Genomic DNA, 11,184 nt, shown 5'->3' with positions numbered 1-11,184 from the left:
ATTGAAGCATACAATGGCTTCAACCAAATATATTAATATATATATAAATCTTAAAGGGAAAAAGAATCAAGAATGGTCCTAAAAACATAGACAGTGTAATTATAGAATACCAAAGTGTCTCATAGAGTAAAATACTTACATTGAAACTATGAGAATATGATTTTGAAACCCAAAACCTGTACTAAAGCCAGATACTGTAGTATGCATTGGTAATACCAATGTAAGCAAGAAACTCTCTATAGAGAGACAGGAGGCAGCAACAAGAGAATCATAAAACTCATGGGACAATTGTCCTGCCTTACCCAGCAGTGTATACTATGCCACAAACAAGGTAGAAGGTAGAAGGTAGAAGGTGAGATAACACATTTGATGTCCTTTGATGCCCACTGACATACATACACACACACACCGTACCAAGTATAAGACTTGTATGCTACCAAGTATAAGTTCATTGCCAGACTGTTGGTACTACATTCTGTAAGCCATACTAATAAATCCTATTTGAATATGTACATTCCTTGTGATGTTTCTGTTTCTTTAAGGAATGTTAACTAATTCCCTTTGAAGGTTTACTATTATGTTAGAGTATATAAAATATTTACCCTAGTACCTCTTTTATTGCTACTCTCATAGATATTTGATCTCATTACATGAAGAAGAAAAACCAATTTTTTAAAAAAATACTATGAATATTTATCACTAATTACCAGTATATTTCTAGATCAGTGGTTCACTACCTTCCTAATGTTGTGATGCTTTAAGACATTTCCTCCTGTTGTGGTAACACCCAGCTATAAAAGTATTTCATTGCTACTTCATAACTAAAATTTTTGCTACTGTTATGAATTATAATCCAAATATGTAATATGCAAGATATCTGATAGGCTACCTTCAAACGGGTTACAATCTACATGTTGTGAACCATAGTTCTAGATTTCTATATTTAGTCCTGAAAACCAAGAGTGATGAATGAAGATTTTCAATATTAATAAAAGGCTCTTAAGAAGCTGGAATCAACCCATATGTCCCACAACAGAATAATGGATACAGAAAATGTGGTTCATTTACACAATAGAATACTACTCAGCTATTAAGAACGAAGACATCCTGAGTTTTGCAGGAAAATGGATGGTACTAGAAAATATCATCCTGAGTGAGGTAACTCAGACCCAAAAGGAAAAAAGGGAGGAACCTAGGTGGAAATGGGAATGGGGTTGGGGGAAAGAGAAAAACATGATCTGGTATTGGGTGGGGGGAAAAGGACTGAAGCCCTGAGGGCCAGCAGAAAGAACAGAAACAGGCAACCTTGAGAGGTAGGAGGTGAAAGGACCCTCCAGAATGTACCAGAGACCTGGGAGGCGATTGACTCTCAGAACCTTAGATAAATTGCCCTAACATAGAAAGAGGAAACTTTTAGATCACACCTCTAGCAGAAAGACAGGGCACCAAGTGAGGGTTAGGGTTGCCATTCCACAGTCAAAACTCTGAACCATAATTGTTCATATCTGAAAGAACTGCAGGGAAGGAAATAGAGAGGAGCCTGAGGAAAAAGAGGGTCAGCGACAGGCCCAAAGTGGGATCCAGCTCAAGAGGCAGCCCCAAGGCCTGACACTATTACGGAAGCTCTGGAGTGCTCACAAAAAGGGAGCTATCATGACCGTCCTCTGAAAGACCCAACAAGTAGCTGAAAGAGTCAGATGCAGATATCTGCACCCAACCAATGGACAGATGCTGCTGGCCCTTGTGTTTGAATTAAGAAAAAGCTAAAAGAAACTGGGGAGGGTGACCCTGTTGGAGGACCAGCAGTCTCAATTAATCTGGACTTTGGGATCTCTCAGAAAATGGACCACAAATCAGGCAGCATACACCAACTGATATGAGGCCCTCAACATATATACAGCAGAGGACTGCTGGGTCTAGGTTCAATCAGAGAAGATGCATCAATGATTGGAGGCCCCAAGGAGTTTAAAGGCCCAGTGGGGTAGGGACAGAGGGATGGTGATATCCTCGAGGAGACAGGGGTTTGTGTTTGGGGAGGAGGTATGAAATGGGGAATAGTCATAGTGTGGACAGTAAGGGGGATAAAATCTGGAGTGTAAGAACAAAACAACAACATAAAAAGATTAAATAGAATTTTCAAAAAAGAAAAAAATGTCTGCCTAAAAATTTTATTAAATAAGTAAAGATTGAGAAAGAAAGAGAGAGACAGACAGAGACAGAGAAACAGAGAGAGATAAACAGAGAGATAAAGGAAGAGAGAGAAAAGGAGAGAGAGAGAAAGGAAGCAAAGTGTGTGTCCCTCCCATCTCCAACCCTAGAAAGAAATTTTTGAAGATCCAGATTGCATAAAAACTTCCTAAAATGAGTTTGTCCAATGCTGAATCATTTCAAGCTTTGATTATTATCTTTCTTTAAAAGAATAAAGAGACAACGTTGAAATTTCTGTTCTTTATTTTCATTAATTGCTATTACATGCGTATATGCATATGAGCGTTCATGCACATACACATATATATATATATATATAACATATATAGTCTTATGAGTTTACTTGTCTTTTTAATAATTATGATAAAATTTTATACTTACTCTGAGAAAATATCAGCCAAAGTTGGAAATTTTAAAGAAATCATACATTGGGTGTATATATTATTATATAAGAATAATTTTGTGAAGAATATATATATCAATAATATATATTTAATAAATAATGTTAATATATATTTAATATATAATATTTATATTTATCATATAAATATATTTAATATAATTAACAATATAATATAATTATATATTATATAATTATATAATATTTTATATATTATATATAATTATTATATATATTATATATAATTATAATTATAATATAATTAACAATATAATATTAATAATATTATTAAGAATATAATATACATAATATATTATAAGAATAATATTAATAATATATTAATAATATATTATTAATAATATTCCTAATATTTTGCTTAAAACAAAAGTGTTCCAGGCATGCAATTCTATCCCAAAGGGTTTCCCTACTTGTAAGTACCTTTCTGCACTAACTACAACTTCATGCTGAAACTTGTGAAAGGCTGACATCTTACGCATTTAATAGTCTTGCAGAGTAAAAACCCTTAACTTTTCACTGCCAAACTAGAAATTCTATGCAGTGGCCAAGGCACGAACTAAATAAAAGACCCCAATATTAAGAAAACCATCCTGGTCTTTGACTGGATCAGCATTAGGTTCCTGACTAGTGGTGTATGGCTTCTGAATTTTCAGTTGCATTTGGAGTTCTGTTACTTTAGTGATATGTTTGTTTTCATGTAGGTATACTTTTATCTCCCCTTTTATTCATTACTTAAATTATCTGAGGACTCACTATGTTCTGGCAAAATAGGAAGCTTAAGTTCCATCTCTGTGTTCTGAAAGCTGGAAAAGAAAAGAAAACAAGCCTCAAACAAAGAAATCCTGTAGCAAACTATTTCATATACTCAAAGCTATCAAGACATGGTGTGTAGCCACTTCCAGGATCTGTTAAATCAGATATAGATGAAGTCAGATATGATAGGCAATAATCCCTGTCTACTTACAGGGTTTAGAGTCATTTAGAAGATACACCTGGAAGAGGTATGTCTGTGAATGAGTTTCTTGACAGACAATACGTAGCTTGATGTGGGTAGTATTCACCTATGACTGGTTTCTTAGTGTAATAAAAAAGGAAAATTAAAAAAAGAATGTGTGCTGAACAACCTCTCTCATTTTTCTCTCTGCTTCCTAACTATAGACACAATGTGACGAGATGCTCTTATTCCCTATATACCATCAAGAGTCATGCCCATTGCCATGTTTTCCCCACCATGATGGATTGTATTCACCAACTGTTAGCCAAGATGAGTACTATCCACTTGAAGTCACTTTTGACTGGTGTATGTTGGCACAACAACATGTATCAGACATGATGGTGCACACTTTTAATTCCGGCACTCAGGAAGTTGATGCAAGAGAATTATAAATTCAAGGGCAGCCTGTGATAGATAGATGATTTTGAGGACACGGTGTGTCTAATTGTTAGGTACAGTTTCAAGAAATAAAGTTAGTCCTGTCTCAAGAAATAAAAAAGTAGCAATAATAAAAATAAATCAAAGGAGATGATAGAAGTATAGAAAACCAGAATGCTGTTCCTGTGCTTTGAAACACAGTGCTGTTAACCAAGACATGGCTTGGCTGATAAGGTTTCTGAGATATATAGACCAAGTAGCAAAGTCAGAATAAGAAGTAAAGTGTCTAGGATACTTTTTAAAAAGATATACAGGAAGTACTGCATAATGTAGAGGAAGTAGTGCTTAACTTAGGGGAAGTACTACGTAAGTAGCAGGTACAGAATGCATTATGGTGGATCTGAGTCAAACAGAGAAAACACAATGTGAAAAGTTAGAGACCATGAGAGCACATAGCACTGACAATATTACATCCCGCAGACATTGGAAGTAATTTGTACCGAAGTTCATTCAGCTCTTCTACTGTGACAATCTGATAGTAACTATGAATTTAATCTCACACATCCTGAAAATTCGACCTTAACCAAAATCCAGATGTATTTATTCATCTGTTTGTGCCCTACTATGTTAAGTGTTATTGTAGACATTTGAGATAATGGAAAGAAGACTGCCCACATTCTATTGAAGGCTGATTAAAATACATAAACAAATCCTGAATTTGGCAGATAGTTAAAGTGCTTTGGGGCGAAAATTTGAGATGAGATCTAAGTATTAAAAATGGTAAGTCAAGCATGGAACACCAACAACGCAGCATTTCTGTAGGGATAAAAGGAAAAAAGCAAGCAACAAGGATTCTTCAACATTGCTTCAGGTCATATTGAGTCAAGGCAGTGACTATAAAATTTCCACTTGATTCCAGAGTTTTAGAGGAAACACAGGAGATGGTACTAACAAAACCTTATATATCACTTGCTCAGTAAATTCAAAGATTAACATTTGGACACTAGACTCAAGTCTTTCTTGCAATAAACTCATAAACCAAATACTGCTGTTATTGCTGTTTTTCAGGCTTGCTTGTTTATTTTATTTTATGATATGTGCACCACTTTCATGTCCAGTGTCCACTGAGCTGCAAATGCACATTGGATTGTCTGGAATGGGAGTTACAGGAAGCTGTGAGCTACTATGTGTGTAACTGGGAAATGAACTTGCGTCCTCTGGAAGAGTCAAGTACTCTTGACCCTCTCTTCAGCCCTTAATAAACTATTGTTTGTTTGTTTGTTTGTTTGTTTGTTTGTTTTAATGTTCCTATCTTTGCAATGAAAAAACAGAGACTAAGTGGAAATTCACAACTTGTTCAGTTTACAACAGTTCACAACAGCCTCTGAGTTGAAATGAAGAGGTCAGCAGAAAACATCCAATGAAGACTATGAAACTGTTAACTATAGCGAAAAAAAAAAATAGTGCAACTAAAGTTTGTATATAGTAAAATCGTGCAAATATCCTTAATAGAAGAATCTTGCCGTGCCGTCTTCTCAATTGCTTTCAGGTTTATCATCTGTGGTCAATTCATTTTGGCAGCATTTTCTAAACCTTTTCTCTTTAATTCATCCATTTCTCTTATGAATGAGAAGTGCCAAATATCACTCCTCTCAATGACTTTTGTTCATAAAGAAATACAGCAGCAGAAAATTAAGAGTATTTGTGTCATGATAATTTACCCCTGACTTCAAGATCATTTTCTTGTTCCCTAAACACTGAATGGTACTCTGTTATCCTTAGCTCACTATTCCTCAAGCCTCCCCTCCTGTCCCCTCCTTTCTCCTCTGCCAATAAACTCAACACTCCAAACAAGGCTCTCTTTGTTGTGGGATATTAATGGCACTTTGTTTCTCTTTTATGAGCACAAGCTCACTGTTAATCATATCCATTTTCACGTATTCTCTATCAGCTTTTATAAGTGGGAAGGAAAATTCTTTGAATATTTTTAAAAAGGTTATAGCGTATTAAAATGTCTTTTTTATTGAATCAGCACAGGGGTTTTTAAGTATTTCTGATATACAATTCCTTATTGATATTTCACTTAATTTTGTAGATACAAGCAAGATGTTCTGTTCATATCCACCACTATTCCCTCCCCTCCAACTCCTCTGAGATGTACCACCCCTCATTTTTATCACAAATGCACATGTTCTTGCTAGCTTCTTATTTTAATTTTCACTGAGCCCGTTTACTGTGTCTGGTATACTCATTGGTGTGTGACAATATTCTGGAGCATGAGCAGCTTCATAGAATCCACATCCATGAAAAAGAAAAAGAAAAAAACTCTCCTTCTCTTGTAAACTATCAATTACCAGTAGCTCTCCAAATAAAGGTGACATTTGGAAGGTGCCCTTCCAAGTCAATCTGGGAATTTGTGTTGCCAAATCCTGTGCATGCAGTCCCACTTGGGATGCTCTTATATGCCCAGCTGTTGCATTTGGTGCAACTATTTTGATGCACATAGTTACTCCTTGTGCCTCCTACAGTTTTTTTTTTTCACTCATTCTTCCATGGTGAACTCTGAGCTTTGGGGAGAGGGTATATGATATCATGTCCCATTTGCAACTGAGAATTCTATAATGTCTTGTTCTCTGCGTATGGATGAGTTGTGAGTCTCTGTATGCTCAATCTACTGCAAAGAATGTTCCTCAGATGCCTTTGACACATTGCTCATCTGTGAATATAAAGATAAGGTATTAAGAAACAGTTTCTTACTGTGTCCATTTAGAAGAGTAAAAGTATTGCTCTTCTTCTTGGGTCTATACTCTACCCAGATATTTTGGGGTTTTTGTTTGATTGGTTGGTTTGGCTTAGATTTTTCCTCTACCTATCAACACTAAAAATAAAGGTTTCATCATGTAAAGTAGATTAGAAAACCAATCAGAAAGAGTTGGATACTTCCATAATATTTGTGGTGCTACTGTACCAGTGGATAACTTGTCAGATCAGTCACTGTAGACACCAGTGTTCAAAGCTAGGTGCAACTGTTTATGACTTTTCCTCCTGTTTATTTATAGAACCTTCCAGGACTGTTGATACTTGCCAGCATAAAAGAAGCATCCATATTAGTATAAGCTGGATTTTTCCATGTCCTATAATTGAGATATTTAAGGTCTTAAGCAACATTCCTGCCATCAAATCCTAGAGAGTGACCAAGAACAATACCAATAGTGTGTAATGTTTGGGAGAGGGCATCTATGGGACTTCACCAAGCAATAATTCAAAAAGAAGTAACCCATGGATGCATGATACTGGACTGTTGATTTTATAACATATTGTTTCTGAGAATCCATTGTCCCTTCTGTCATAGGACAATTTCATTTAAACCCCTTTTATATAAATCCTGTGTTTATATTTTAGGGTATTTCTACAGTAAGATGTTTCCATCTGACATTTTCAAAAGTCTTTTGGATCAATCATCCTTTTTTATACTCCCCCAATTCTTTTTATAATTATGTTATACCCAATACTTTACTGAAACTAAATTTATAGAAAAAAAAAACATTTTCTACTTAAGAACAGTTAAACATAAATGTGTGTAATACATGAGAAATAACATCTGAAAAGTAAACAAATTATTTAATAATTTAACAATTTCTTTTTCTGTCAATGATCAAGGTTTATACTAATTTACATAAAATGATTATGTCTATTTGATACTGATCCTCAGTTGATTCCTGTAACAAATTCAGTCCATACTATATTATATGGCTACTTCAATAGTATCAGTTTCTATTACATATTACATATGTCATGATATTAACTATCTGCTCTGTTCTCAAAAAGAATAGTATATAACTTTTCTTTAGTTTGTAGAGTAGTTACTCTAACACATAAATGACTTTGAATTGAGTTGTAGAAAATTTTTTGTCTTCTCACATTCCACACAGTTTCAAATATATATATGTATATATTTGAGTTTGTGCATATTTAGTAATTATGCAGGACATAGACAAACTATCACTTTTATAAAGGCTTCGCTACATTGTAGAATTTCTAGCCTTCTTAGGTACTGGCCTGAAGCTGACTACCTAAGGTCTTGTCTTTCCTACTTTCTTATAACTAATTATTTGCATAATTGTTTAATAAGTGTCATGATTTGCTATAAAAAAATACTAGGTAAAAAAAGAATTTACAGAAGAATTAAAAGCATGCAGACTACAATTCTGACACATTTTTCTATATCATGTTCCAATAAGAGGAAAGCAAAGTTAGAAAAATTGCAAGTGACTCCTAAGCTGCCTTGTCTGGCAGCACAGACAGAAGGGAAGAGCTCTCCTTCTAGTCCCATAGCTACACCTAAGAAGCAGGAGTGACACCACATGTTGCTCTGATTCTTGCCCATACTGTCTCTGCACTGCATGTCAGAATAAATATTATCATGAAAATAATTCTGATCTCTTAATGGGAAGCTGAAATGTAACCCCCATGCTTTCTTAAGGCCATGACATTAAAGTGAATACATTCATACCTTGGAATTTGAGAATATTTCTTAGTCCCATTTCATTAAGATTAAACTTTGTTTTATAATAAACTGCAAATTATTAATGTTTACTGGCAAAAAGTCAATTATAGATGCCTGAGTTTTTTATTGTAATAAGGAAGCTTTCCTATGATTGAGTTTTAAAATGTCATGTATGATATTGTGAAGTATGGGGATGACAGTGTACAGTAGATCTCTAAAACCTCATCTTATACCAAAATTCTCTAACACCTGAACAATAATAGTGCACCTCTACTTACTTTCTTCCATACCTTGGCAATACTAATCTACCCTCTTCTCTGATGAGGTCAACCATTTCAGGATTCTCATATACAAAGACTTCAAAAATATTGACATTATGTTACTGGTTCACTGCATTTAAAACAATGTCTGCAAAGTTATTCATGTTTCTACATACTGTAGGATTTCTTTTCGAATAATATCATAATATAATAATATAAAGTATTAATATTTTAGGTACTATATTTTGTTTATGTACTTGTTTTTGCAAAATAGGGTTTTGTATAGCTCAGGCTGTCCTGAAACTCACTATGTTGACCAGGCTGCCCTTGAACTTAAAGATCTACCTGCCATTGCCTCTGGAGTAGGAATTAAAAGTTTGTATCACCATGTCAGGCTATATTTTCTTTGTTAATTCATCTGTAAAGGAACATTAAGTTTTTTATATATTGACTAATATAAATAATACTCCAATTACTATGGGCCAACACTGAGTCTTTATTGCTTTGTTTATTAGTTTATTATATGATATAATGTTTATTATATCATTAGTATGCAAGGAAACTATAGTGATGACTTGATTTTATAACATGTTTCTTTTCTAGTGTTCTATAATTTTCTAATTCCAAATATCCGATTTATATTTATATATGATGTAGGTCTAATTCAATAAACCAGCAATAATGATCTATAACCATTTGAAGGTTAGGTCCTAACCACAGAACAATTACCTTAATCAATGTTTGTTTAATAAAATTTAATTCATTATGATGAATATATCCATGCTCCTTTTCTACTTGTTTATTCACATTTTGCTTAATTAAAATTGTTGAGCTAATATCTGCAATTAGTTCCTAGTGTGTCACTTCAGAAATGATTGTTTTGATTTTAAACAATACACCAATTATTGCAAATAACACTATGATAACTTGAATTTGAAACTTGCTGTGTTTTCTAATTTCCATAAATTCATGTACAGGTAACTAAATTTAGATAAAGCACAAATGCCAAGCCACGTTGTATGTTTGTTAATGTGGTGGCCTATGCTACAATCCATGTACATAAATCAAAAGTAAACATTGACTCATGTCACTGAAAAAATACACAGATACCACTTTCAAGCTTGTTGTGCAAATCTGAGCATCAATACCTCACACGTACCATGCCCATGTGGGTAGCCCTGCAGGATGGGTTTCCTAATGTGCTATGCAATGGTAAATAATAGGCCCTGTAAGATAAAAAAATAATCAAATATGAAATTGCAAGCTTGTGATAGACCACAAGAATGTTTAAGTAGAAAAACAGAATCCCACAGTGCCATTCATTCAGCCAGCTATGTGAATTTGCCATGAGCTGAGCCAGAGCCCACAGTGCCAACTCATCATTAGAAGAATGCTGGCAAAGCCTCTTTTGGAGCCAAGAATCTGGGGTGGAGGGGAAAGAAACATCTGCATACCTGAGCACGCTGTGGCAAATAAACTAACTGGACACAATCGTATTCTACAATTTGCTCAGGGAAGGAATCATGGCTTTGATGCTGAGAATAAGCCTTCAACTGATTCATCTGTCCTCACCTTAAAAAAAATTATTAAATCATTCATCAAAACTAGCTAATGGTTTGTTATTCACAGAGCTGTAGACCAGAGAAATTCTTTATCAAGTCAATGCAGAAGAATAAAAAAAAAAAAAAAAAAAAACCACCTATTCTCTTAGGTGATATTATAATGGTTTAGTTAGTTCAAAAAAAATCCATAAGGCTTCAAATATAGCTATTTGTTCAAAGATGTGTACAAAGAAAGAAAATCAGAAAACTATAGAATAGTAGGATAGGCTTGAAGAATGGGAAAGATGACATTTAAAAGTAGTCTTTTCATTTGCTGGGAGTGTCAGAGAAGAGCCCATGGAAGTGACAGCTGAGTTTATATGCATTCACTCATTTATGAACCCTTTTTCATGACATAGTTTTTATTGTTACGGTGGCAGTAGTTGTGACCTAATAGATCAGGTTCTTCACCATGTACCTTCTAGTGATGACAGAAAGGAAGGAAAAAATTAAAATGCATTGTTCTGGGAAGTTGTCATATGAGGGTCTTATAGATAAAGCAGGTCAGAGGAGTTGTTTAAAAGTTCACATTTACCTCAGGTGGCCAGGAAGGAAGCATGGTGAGGAGTCAATATTTGAGCAGAGATTTAAAAATAACTGTTATCTGAATTTTTCTACTGAAATGTCTACTCTTTCCACATAAAGGATCTGACAGATCAAAAAAAATATTCCATTTAAATCTGCTTTGGTAAAGGGTTTATTGAGGGTTCTTAAAAGAATATAGAGAGGGATTACATACAAGAGCATATGTATCATCAAAAGCCCAGAACACAAAATGCCTGCATGTCTGGAGTTCCATTCATCACTTGCAGGAAGAT

This window comes from Arvicanthis niloticus, chromosome 22 (assembly GCF_011762505.2).
Source record: "Arvicanthis niloticus isolate mArvNil1 chromosome 22, mArvNil1.pat.X, whole genome shotgun sequence".
Lineage (NCBI taxonomy): Eukaryota > Metazoa > Chordata > Mammalia > Rodentia > Muridae > Arvicanthis > Arvicanthis niloticus.
The sequence above is the reverse complement of the archived record's forward strand: the minus strand, read 5'-3'. Positions refer to the sequence as shown.